Source organism: Echinops telfairi, unplaced genomic scaffold (assembly GCF_000313985.2).
Source record: "Echinops telfairi isolate 266 unplaced genomic scaffold, ASM31398v2 ScPeMD7_3533;HRSCAF=4204_0, whole genome shotgun sequence".
NCBI classification, from domain to species: Eukaryota; Metazoa; Chordata; class Mammalia; order Afrosoricida; family Tenrecidae; genus Echinops; species Echinops telfairi.
Window position 1 is genome coordinate 1,537,368 of NW_022107431.1, and position 10,973 is coordinate 1,548,340.

Sequence of the window (10,973 nt, forward strand, 5' to 3'; positions counted from 1 at the left end):
AGAGCAGAGACGGGGGAAGATACACACACAGAGCAGAGACGGGGGAAGATACACACACACAGAGCAGAGACGGGGTGCCTGAGGAAGGTCCAGATGAGGCCCAAGGAATCACCTCCGCCAGCTGAGAGCACCTACTCACCCAGGAGAAGCAGCCCCAGGCAGCGCGCGTGAGGGGAGCTGAGGAAACATTTGACCAAACCCTGCAGGCGTATTTTTAAATATCCAAATGGCCCCGGCAGAAAACAGAACAGGTTTCCCACCCCTGTCCCAGAGCATCTCCTTGGCAACAGCCTAGAGTCCATCTGCCAGGTCCCAGACCTGGGGGCAGACACGTGCCTGCGTTTCCCCATCATTTGGTGTGTAGCTCATTGACACTGCCCCTCAAGGACACCCAGAGCCAGGCTGCAGGCGAGCGGCCTCCCCCTCTGATGATGTGTTAGGACCTCGGTGGTTAGGCCTGCAGCAGGGCAGCTTGCAGTCTGTCCCCGTTCCGCAGGAATATCACTGCTGCGATTCCCATGGCCTCTGCCTGCGCCCTATCAGCCCATACGTCTCACCGGGAGGGATCACCTGCTTCTAAGGACTGCTTCTTCCGGCCCGCAAGCCTGGCAGCGCTGCAGAGGGACCAGGGGGCCTGGAGTGGGGGCCGTGTTGGCAGTCTCTGCCCTGTCTCCTTGCAACCCTGTCTCCGTGGTGACTGCCAACGGAGGAGTCCTGGGTGGAGCACTTGTGTCTCCATCTCAGGGAGTGCTCCTCCGTGCTTGCTGACACTCCCTGCTGTCCTTTCCCAGCCTCTGCCCTTCCAGGACACCATGTGCAGAGTCCATGAGCCAAGACGAAGTCAGTGACAACCTGCCTTCCTGGAGCCCCGCATCTCCCTGTCGCCACACCTGAGCGCTCCCGGCACCTTGGTCTTCCCCTTCTTTTCCACACACAATCTTCCTCTTCCACATGGGGCATGCCTTCCGCCTGCATCTAGAAGCCCCACTGCACGTTAGCCATGGTGTTAAGGATGGACACAGACAGAGAAGTCGCGGGCAGGTGTGGTAGTTATATAACTGTTGTCAATTGGAGACTATTAAGAGAGAAGGGGTGGAGTTCAGCCTGTCAATCAGGTCACAGCTTGCTGACCTCTTTGGGAGGCACTAAGTCAGTGGCTCTCAACCGTTCTAATGCTGCAACCCTTCAGTACAGCTCCTCATGTGGTGGTGACCCCCAACCATAAAATTTTTTTCATTGCTAGTTCATAACTGTAAGTTTGCTACTGATATGAATCGTCATGTAAATATCTGATATGCAGGATGTATGTTCATTGTTACAAATTGAATATAATTAAAGCATAGTGATTCATCACAAAAACAATATGTAATTACATATTGTGAAATATTTATTTCCAATTACAAATAAATGAAATTTGTCTTGCAGCATGGTGTAGCATGGGTAAGTCTTCACGCAGGGAAGTGTAAAGGGTCCCACTGGACCCTCAGCCTTAGGGCAGAGGAGCTCACGCACAAGAAGCATGATTCTCCAACCCAGCCACCCTTACCCACCCTCTGGCTTCTCTGAGGTGGTGGGTCCCATCTTCCCTGGGAAACTGGGTCGATTGAACTCTCCCAGTTCGTTCTTCAGGTGGACAGTTCTGGTCCACAGTGGGCTCTTGGCCTCTTCTTACCGATGAAACGTGTATTTCCACCAACAACGGTTTACTCTTGGGTGCCACCCGCACTTTCCTGCTCATTCCCCCTTCTTCTCTTCTTGACAAGGGCCCGCCAGCTCTTGGTATATTCTGGTGACTGGTCCCCTGAAAGGAGCCTGGTGGCACTGTGGATTAGACGCTAAACGGTGACCACAGGCCGGTGATGCAAACCCACCGGCAGCCGCTGTGCAGGAGCAAACCGGAGCTGTCCACCCATGAAGACTGGCAGTCTCTGCCCCAAACTCCTCGAGAGCCTCTGGGAGCCAGAGTGGACTTGGTGACCTGGGTTTGGACCTTGGCGTTGGAGCCCCCGGAGCGTTCATTGCTGACATCAGGTGGGCCCTGATGAAGCAGAGAATGTAAAAAGCTGCCTGCTTGCTTTTATTGACCATAGGGTCATGCGCATGGTTCATAACAAGTGGCAGGTAACACTGTGAAGAATGGGAGTTTGGTTGTGGACCAAGAGGCGGCCACTTGAACAGAACCAGGGAGGCTTGGTGGCATGCCTCCGGGTCGTGTGCTGTCACCACACTCATCGGATTATACGAAGAAGAATGTGGCATCGGGATTGGGGGAGGCTTAGCAACAACCCATGGTCTGCAGATGGTGCAGCCTGGCCGGCTGACAGCGAGGAGGACTTGAAGCCCTTGCTGATGAAGGTCAAGGATAGCGGCCTTCACTGTGGATGACAACTCCGTGTGAAGGAGACGACATTCTCACCACTGGGCCATTGGTAGCATCATGATCGCGGGAGGAGAGATCGAAGTCGTCAAGGCGTCCAGTTCACGTGGGCACGTGGAAGCAGCCGTCTAGCAAACAAAGGACCTGCTGGACTGGGCAGATGCATCGCCCCCCCTCTCTTGACCATGCTAAAGAAGCAGTCACCGTGAGGGTTCTGATGTGCCTGACCCCAGCCACAGTACAGGAATCACCTCATCTGATCAGGAAGGCTGGACCAGGAACACTGGGGAGGATGTCTGCAACCGAGTGATGTCGCCAGCGAAGACGATCAAAACTCCCATGGACGCCAAAAGAACAAACAACTCTCTCTTGGAAGGACGGCCAGAATGTTCCTTAGCATCAGGGACGGCAGGACTTTCCTCACAGGTGCTGGATGTGTTATTGGGTGCTACCAGTCCTTGGCAGACGGCCTGGTGCCTGTCAGAGTTGAGGGCCAGGAAGCAAGAGCCAGTACACGGCATCCAGCAGCAGCAGGCTTCCTCCCTCCGTTGTGTTCCCGTTGACCTTCTCACACAAAACAGACATCGCTGGCTGAGCCCCTTTCCTCCAAAGAGCATTCTGGGAGAGCGGCATCAGTATTATACGGACACAGCTGTACTCTGCTCCTCTCTCAACAGGAACTTGGCTCACTGGGGAGGTGTGTGTGGTTGGCGGGGGCGACCCGGAAGGAGCTATGAGTGGAACCACACACAGTAGCCTTGGGGGTGTTGGCAGCAATCGTGTGCCCCTTTGTTAGGACATTTGCCACCGATGATCTTCTGCTTTGCTGTGAGCGCCTGTCTGGGGATGGGCATGGAGGGCGTGCCCCTGAACATCGTTGATTGAAAGTCACTACAGGGACATACGGAGTCTACCAGCAGTGGTGAACAGGGCTCTGAGAGACACTGAACGAGGAAGCTGAATGGTTTAGCTCAAAACGCTGTGTGAAATGGGCCACGTTTGAGGCACTAAGTAATATCAATAAATATTTAAGGCATTTATAGATTTTAAGTGTTAGAGAATGGCAATTAACGACAACATGTGTGTGCGCACATGTGATCTGTGACAGGCATAGGAGAGTGCAGAGGAATGAGCTAACATACGTGACCCCCACAACTCTCATGACTTCGAGATCTTTTACTTGACTGGGTGGGGTGGGGTGGGGGGGTCTTCCATCCTGAGACAGAGTTCTATACATTATGAAGTCACCCATCACCTCCCCCAAGTCAACAGGACCCCGCATGTCCCAGCAGTCAAGAGTTCTGCACGGAAGGTTTTAGAGCAGATCATTGCTGCCGGACTGCACACAAGAGCAAAGGTGGGGCTGGCCTGCCCGTCAGCGCCCTGCCCCCTGCGCCCCAGCAGGCATGTGGCTCACTCTCCATCTGAATCCTCCACCCCAGCCACACCGCCCCCATCACAAATGCTGGCTTTGTGGCTGTCCCATAGGGAGAAGGACCTGAGGCCTGGCGTTGGCAAGCAAACCCGCGAGCTGCTTTGCCAGAAGCGGTTTCTGCAAGGTGATGGGTGCTGGCCTGCTGCCGCTGCCCCTGACGGGGTGTCGAGGAGAACAACCGTGCCTCTTGTGTTGCACGCCTCCTTCCCCGGGGCCTGTCACTCCCAGACCCTGTCTGCGAGGGGAGGGCCTTGTATTGAGCCCGGATCTGCTCCCTGCAGAGGGGCCTGGGGGCCTGTGAGCTGGGCTGGGCTTCGGTTTCTGAGAGGAGGACCCAGCAGACCTCTCGGGAGGGTTGCCAATCCTTAGGAAAGTAGGCAGCCTCCTCTTTCTCCCACGGAGCAGCTGGTGGCTTCAAACCGCTCACCTTCCTATGAGCAGCCCGATGCCAGCACGCCACCCAGCACCTTGGAGGGCAAGTTAGGGGATGGTTCAGGAGATGGTGTCCTGCAGAAGAAATGGAGGCATTGTCAGAGGATTTGGGGAAGGATTTGGGAGAAGATAGTAAGAGAGAACAACATCGAATGGTCCATGCGGGAGGGCTGGGGTGGGGGTGGGTCAACATTGTCTCCAGAAGCGACGGAGAGCATGGTGCTGTGGTGGCAGCGATGACAAATCCGATGTTCTTCTGTGTGCATCTGCATGCACACACACCTGTGTGCAGGTGCCCCACACACCTGCTTGCAGATACAACCACTCCATGTGCCTGTGGCCCCCAGCGGGCTCGCTCCCCTACAGGAGGTGCTCTGCCTCTGGACATCCCGGTGTGGGCCCATCCATGCATCCATCCTTCCCAAGTGGGGCAGCACACATACCCTCACCAGGATGGAGTCATACAGAGGGAGCCCCAGCCCATGGGCCCCCTCAAGCCTGGGCTCACAGCAACCCCACTAGTGCAGCTTTGCCCGAAGCAGTTCAGGCCACAGCAGGCCTGTCTGCCTCCGGTAGGAAGATGCTGGAGAGTAAGATGTCCAGGGGAAGGGAGCCCAGCGAGGTACAGGGCCATCCTGGCACCCTACCACATGCACTAGGGTGCTGTGTTCTCTCCTGGGAGGAGCTGTGCTGGTGTGGTAAGTCAGGGTGGGTGGCACCCTTATTACATGCCGAGGTGCCTGGTTGAGGACTCAGACATGCCCGGCCCAAGCCATGGTCTTTTCAACTTCCTTGTGCACCCGTGAGAGCTGGCCAACGAGGAAGGACGTGCAGAGGAGAATCCGCGTGCTCCAGCCGGGGGTCAGTGAAGAGTTCGATGTGTCTTCTTGTGGCTGGTGTTGTGAGGTGCCCTCAAGTCAGGGCTGACTCATAGCAACTGTGGCAGTCCAGGTAGGCTAGAGAAACAAGTCCACGGTCACTCACACGTGTATAAGAGCTTTATAGACAAGAGCAATTGAGTACTGGGAAACACCCCAGCCCAGTCCAGCAAGTCCACAAGTCCAATATTAGGCCACACGTCTGACACCAATCTATAACGTCCTCTTCAGATTCGTGAAACACACGGAATGACGCCGAATGCAGGAAGATCACAGGCCAGTGGGTGCAAAGGCTTGTGGATCCAGTGGCGTTGTAAGCATCTCAGCGATGGTACAGGTCTCCACGTGGCTCCTCCGGCTCCAGAGGTCTGGCTCCATCAGCATAGCCCCATGTGTCTTGTCAGTAGAGTCTCCCTCTCTCTCTTAGGGTGTGAACAGAGAGAGTGTGTGTCTCCCACCTCCAAAGAGGAAGACAGGAGTTCCCAGAATCCTCAGGAGAAGGCCATGCCCACACAGAGGGCTCACTGACTATAACCTGATTGACAGGTCAGACACCACCCCTTCACTCGTAACCCTCTCAAATTGACAACAGATTATGTAACTACCACAACAACCTTGTGTAAGACAGAATGAAACACCACCCAGTCTGGCGCCAACCTCACCACCATTGGTGTGTTGAGCCCACTGCTGCAGACATGTGCCACTCATCTAGTTGAAGACTGTGATAGTCTTTTTGTGCCAACCTTGCTCCTGTAGGAACACGTGGGTGGAGTTTAGCCTGTCAATCAGGTCGCGTCTTGATTGGAGGCAACAAGATGAATGGCTTGCTAGAGGCCAGCCTCTCTGTCTCTCTGCTTCATCTTCCTGTTGACAAGCCATGTGGAGTGTGAGAGTTAGGTTTATTGTGACAACTAGGCCAATAGGGACATGTGGGCAGAGTTTAAACAGCCCGCAGCTTGATTGGAGGGCAAGGAGATAATTGCTTTCCAAGGCCCACCCCCTTCTCTCTTCCTCCCTGGTGATCGAACCAGCATGCTGCTGCTTGAGCTAGTTCTTTGCCTCAACTGTGTGCTGCACTACCTGTGGGCCGAGACAACCTGTGGATCATGTCACTAGAGCTTGAGGCTCCTTCGAGACCTGCTTTGCCACACTGCTGGTACATACATCACATGAGCTTGATCCAGTCGTCATGCAGCTCTTGCGTTCGTGATCCCATCGTGGCCTGACTGCTGCTGACCCGCCCTGCTGTCTGCTGCCTGCAGGCAAACTGCCTGCCTTGCCGGAGGGAGGGAGGACTCCTCTGGATGCTTCATTGACCTCGGACCCAGCAGCCCATGTGAGTTGAAGGCCTTCCAGCATATTAACTGTTGCATGAAAGGGAGTTGAATGGAGCCCTCTGTACTGCTGTGTGGACTAATTAGCTGTTATATTCCTTCTCCTTGTATAGACCTATCCTTTTATATATCTATAAAACCATAAGTGTCCTTGGTTTGTTTCTCAAGAGAACCCTGCCTAGCACATGAAGCCACACTGAAACCCGCAAAAGCCCTGGACACGCTTCCACCTCCACGGATCCACAAGACTTTGCATCCACCAGCCTGTGATCTTCCTGCATTTTGCATCATTGCATGTGCTGGGTGGGTCTGAAAAGGAATTTATGGATTAGTTTCAAACTTATGGGCTAATATCAGACTTATGGACTTGATCTGGACTGAGCTGGGGTGTTGTTTTTTTAATATACAATTATTCTTTTATAGAAAGCTCTTTTTTATACATAGATGAGTATCACTGGAGTTGTTTCTCTAGTCTACCCAGCTTAACACAAGGGCCTTCCTCTTTTCCACAGTCCCTCTCCTTTTCCATGGGTGATGCCCTGATAGCATGGTTCTTCCTGTTAACATGCCCAAAGTGTTCTAGAGGAAGAAGTGTCACCCTTCCCACTTCCGAGGGGCAATTCTCACTGCACTTCCTGCGAGACAGACTTGTGTGCTCTCCTCAAAGTGCACGGTACTTTCGGCATTCTCGGCCAGCGTCACAATTCACCCGCACCAGTTCTTCTACAGCTTTCCTAATGGTTCTCCCACTGCCACACGCAGAGGCCGATCGGAAATGCCCTGCCTGGGTCAGCGCCCCTGAGTCCTCCGAGTCATGTCCTTGCTCCCAACACGGCAAAGGGGTCTCGTGGAGCAGCGTGAACACCGTGCCCCTGCTGTTCTTGACTGCTGCTTCCCTGGGTGTGAGTTCTGTATCCAACAGCCACGGTGTCTTCAAGGTCAGGTGCTTCCCTGGGGAGCCCAACTGGGAGTGCCGTGTGCCAGTCCTCAGCTTCGTTTCTGGGGAGGGAGATGATTCCAACCAGCAAGATGATGTCGGCAAATATCAGCCCAGTCACTGAAGTCGGCATCCTCTGTGGTGTCCCTTCTGCACCTCGGCCAGGCTCTGCAGCTCAGCCAGCCACTGCAGCTCAGGTGCTCCTGGGCGAGAATGGGGGAACGAGGGAGGCAGGACACCTGTGCTCCGGAAGGCATGTGGTGCAAGGATGCTGCAGGGATTTGGCTAAAGAGCTGCTGATCAGCATCACCTGTTCTCCAGCCAGGACCGATGTCATTCTCGGCCCCAGGATGCAGCCCCCAAGCAGACCTGGGCTGGAACAGTTCACATCTGTGCTGTCCAAACGACTGTCAGCTAACCAGGGCTGCTCGTTCTGACTGTGATGCAAAACGCCTCTGGGACTGTCAGGGATACGACCACACCCTCTGTGCTCTCTGGGTTTCCTTAATCTCCCAACATCCAAAGGACCGCCCTGTCTCTGCTTACAAGTTTAACAAGAATGGTGCTGTCCCCATGATCTAAGTTTGTCACCAGGTCGCTTACCCAAGTGGTCCCACACTCTCATTTAGGCAGCTCTTTGTTTGCTGGTCACAAGCCTCTCTGGAGCTCTATTTATAGTTGTGTTCCTGTCCTAGTTAGGAGCCCTGGTGGCAGAGGGGTTACATGTTGGGCTGCAGTCCCCATGGTTGGCAGTTCAAGGCCAGCAGCAGCTCCATGGGAGAAATACTGGGCTTTCTAATTCTGTAAACAGTTATAATCCCAGAACCCCACGGAGGTCCCTGTAAGTCAGCACTGACTCCAGGACAGTGAGTCTGAAGTCTGGTTTGATTCCTCTTCTACAGAGTTCCATCCTGTCCTACAGTGAGCTTGGTTTGGGTCTATCCCCGCAGGAGTCCTAGTGGCATAGTGGCTACGTGCTGGGCTACGAACTACAAGGTCCGCAGTTCAAAACCACCAGCCACTCTGCTGGAGAAATACTGAGCCATTGACTCCTGTAAAGAGATACAGTCTTGGAAAACCCAGAGGAGCAGGTCTATGCACCCACTGGTGGCTATTATGACTCCGCTGTGGCTCGATGGCAGCGAGTCTGGTTTTGGGTTTTGGGATTCCTGCAGGAGAGCCAGCTTCCCCAGGCGCAGTGAGGACAGCTTTGCTAATTGGCGTTCGTCGCAAAGCCGTGCTCTTGCTGGGCGTCGTCAGCGTGAAACCCCACACGCGTTCTTTGACGTTCTCCATCCATGGAATTACTCTTCCGGGGAGGCAGACACAGACATCTGTTTCAACATCAAAAACTTTGGGGGGGGGGGCATTTACTGAGGTGCTGGGGTGCTCAGGGCCTGGGGAACGAGGTCAGGGGGAGGGCGGAGGTTACAAATTAGAACAGACAGGTGAGGGACAGAGACTGAAGAATTCGACGCTGAAGGTAACATTGTTGCTGGGTACCATCGAGTCAGTTCTGACCCAGAGCGACGCTAAGTTCGATGGAAGGAAACACTGCCTGGTCACACAATTGCGCTTACCCTTGACCCGATTGGTGAGGCCGCTGTGCCAATCCATCTCATGGGGCCCTGCCTCTTTTCCCCAGCCCCTCCACATTACCAAGGGTATTAGTCCGGGTTGACTAGAGAAACAAACTCATAGACATTCATGTGTGTATAACAAAGAGTTTTATATACAAGAGCAATTGAATATTGAGAAAACAGCCCAGCCCAGTCCAGATGAAGTCCGATATTGGTCCCTATGTTCAATACCAATCTATAAACAAGACACATGCAATGACACCGAATGCAGGAGGATCACAGGCCAGTGGGTGGGAAGACTTGGAGATCTAGTGGCAGAGGAAGGATCTCAGCACTGGTGTGGGTCTCCACGTGGCTCCTCCAGCTCCAGGGCCCTGGTTTCCATCAGTGTGTCTCCATGAGTCTGCTCAACAGGAATGTCTTGCCGGGAGTGTGCGTCTGTCCCACCTCCAGCGAGCTATTTATCTTCTTAGTTCCTCCGAATGAGGTCATCAAGCTGCGAGCTGATTGACAGCCTAAACTCCACCCCTTCACTCTTAGTAGTCTCAAATTGACAGCAGACGATGTAACTACCACACCAAGCCTGAGGAGCTTTCGCAGGGACGGTTTCAAGGAACATTCTCACTTCTCAGGAGCCTGCTGGCTGCGTTTCATCGAGGCTGGTCTGTCTGTGCTCAGGCTGTGGGTTGGAGGGGCCTGGCTGGCAATGAGGCTGGTTTGGTTTTGAATATATGAAGCATGAGTTATTATTACTGTCTTTTGGGGGTGTTTGTGTTTGTTTTCACAAACGAGGATGCAGTGACACATTTGAGGTGGAGAAGCACCGAGGGTGACCCATCCGGCGTCTGTGCCTCACTCCTGCAGCCACCTCTCGAGGAGAGCGGGGTGACTGAGGAGAGGCAGATTCCAAGGAGAAAAGAAGAGATGGATTCTGGGAAGAGCATCAGCATGACCACAGGAGCCCCAGGGGAAATGACCAGGGGGGGACGGTGGAGAACTTTTGGAGCTGGCAGCTTTGGGAGCTTGGCAGGTGGCACAGGGATGCAGCATGGGGTCCCTCTGTCCCTCTGTCCCTCCCAGGGCTTGTGGGCTGCGTCCAGGGGAGTGGTGAACACAGCGTGAAGATGCAGGTCACAGAGCCGAGGGGGACTCTGTGGACATGGGGCCCTGGGCCAGGCATCCCCAGATGCACCCCTGCACCTAACTGAGCTCAGGCAGACGGGGCATCTACTGTGACATTCAGAGGAGCAGTCTCCGCGGGATGCTGAAGACAGAGCCCAGCAGGAAGGTTGACTGGGATTGCAACTGGGAATGGGTGGAGGGGCACACACTCTCCCATGGGTTTTAGCTCCTTGGAGGGGTAGCGGTCTTGCGCTGTCTGTGGTAGTGCCAATAGCATGTTTGCCTGCTAACCAAAAGGTTGGAGGTTCTAGTGCCCCCAGAGGCACCTTGGAAAGGAAGGCTTGGTGATCTGCTTCCAAAAATCAGCCGTCAGAAACCCTGCAGAGCAGCCTGCATGAGGCTCCATGAGTGTGCATCTGGAGGAGGGCAGGACCTAGTCTCCCTCCTCCCACCCTCCCTCCAGCTCTCATTCTCTCCTTCAGAGAGAGCAAAGCAAAGTGCCTCTGTATGCTGACCAGCATGCTGGTGGTGTTGAGTGCCATTGGGACAATTCTAACTCTTAGTGACCCCATGCGCCAAAGTAGAAGTGTCCCAGGGGGCTTCCTAGGCCAAGGATGTCCTCTTGAAGGCCAAGCAGAGGCCAAATGTCTCTACTCTGGGTTAGGGTTAGAGTTAGGGTTAGACTTAGGGTTAGGACTAGGTTTAGACTTAGGGTAAGGGTTAGACTTAGGGTTAGGTTTAGACTTAGGGTTAGGGCTAGGTTTAGACTTAGGGTAAGGGTTAGACTTAGGGTTAGGTTTAGACTTAGGGTTAGGGTTAGACTTAGGGTAGGGTTAGGTTTAGACTTAGGGTTAGGGCTAGGTTTAGACTTAGGGTTA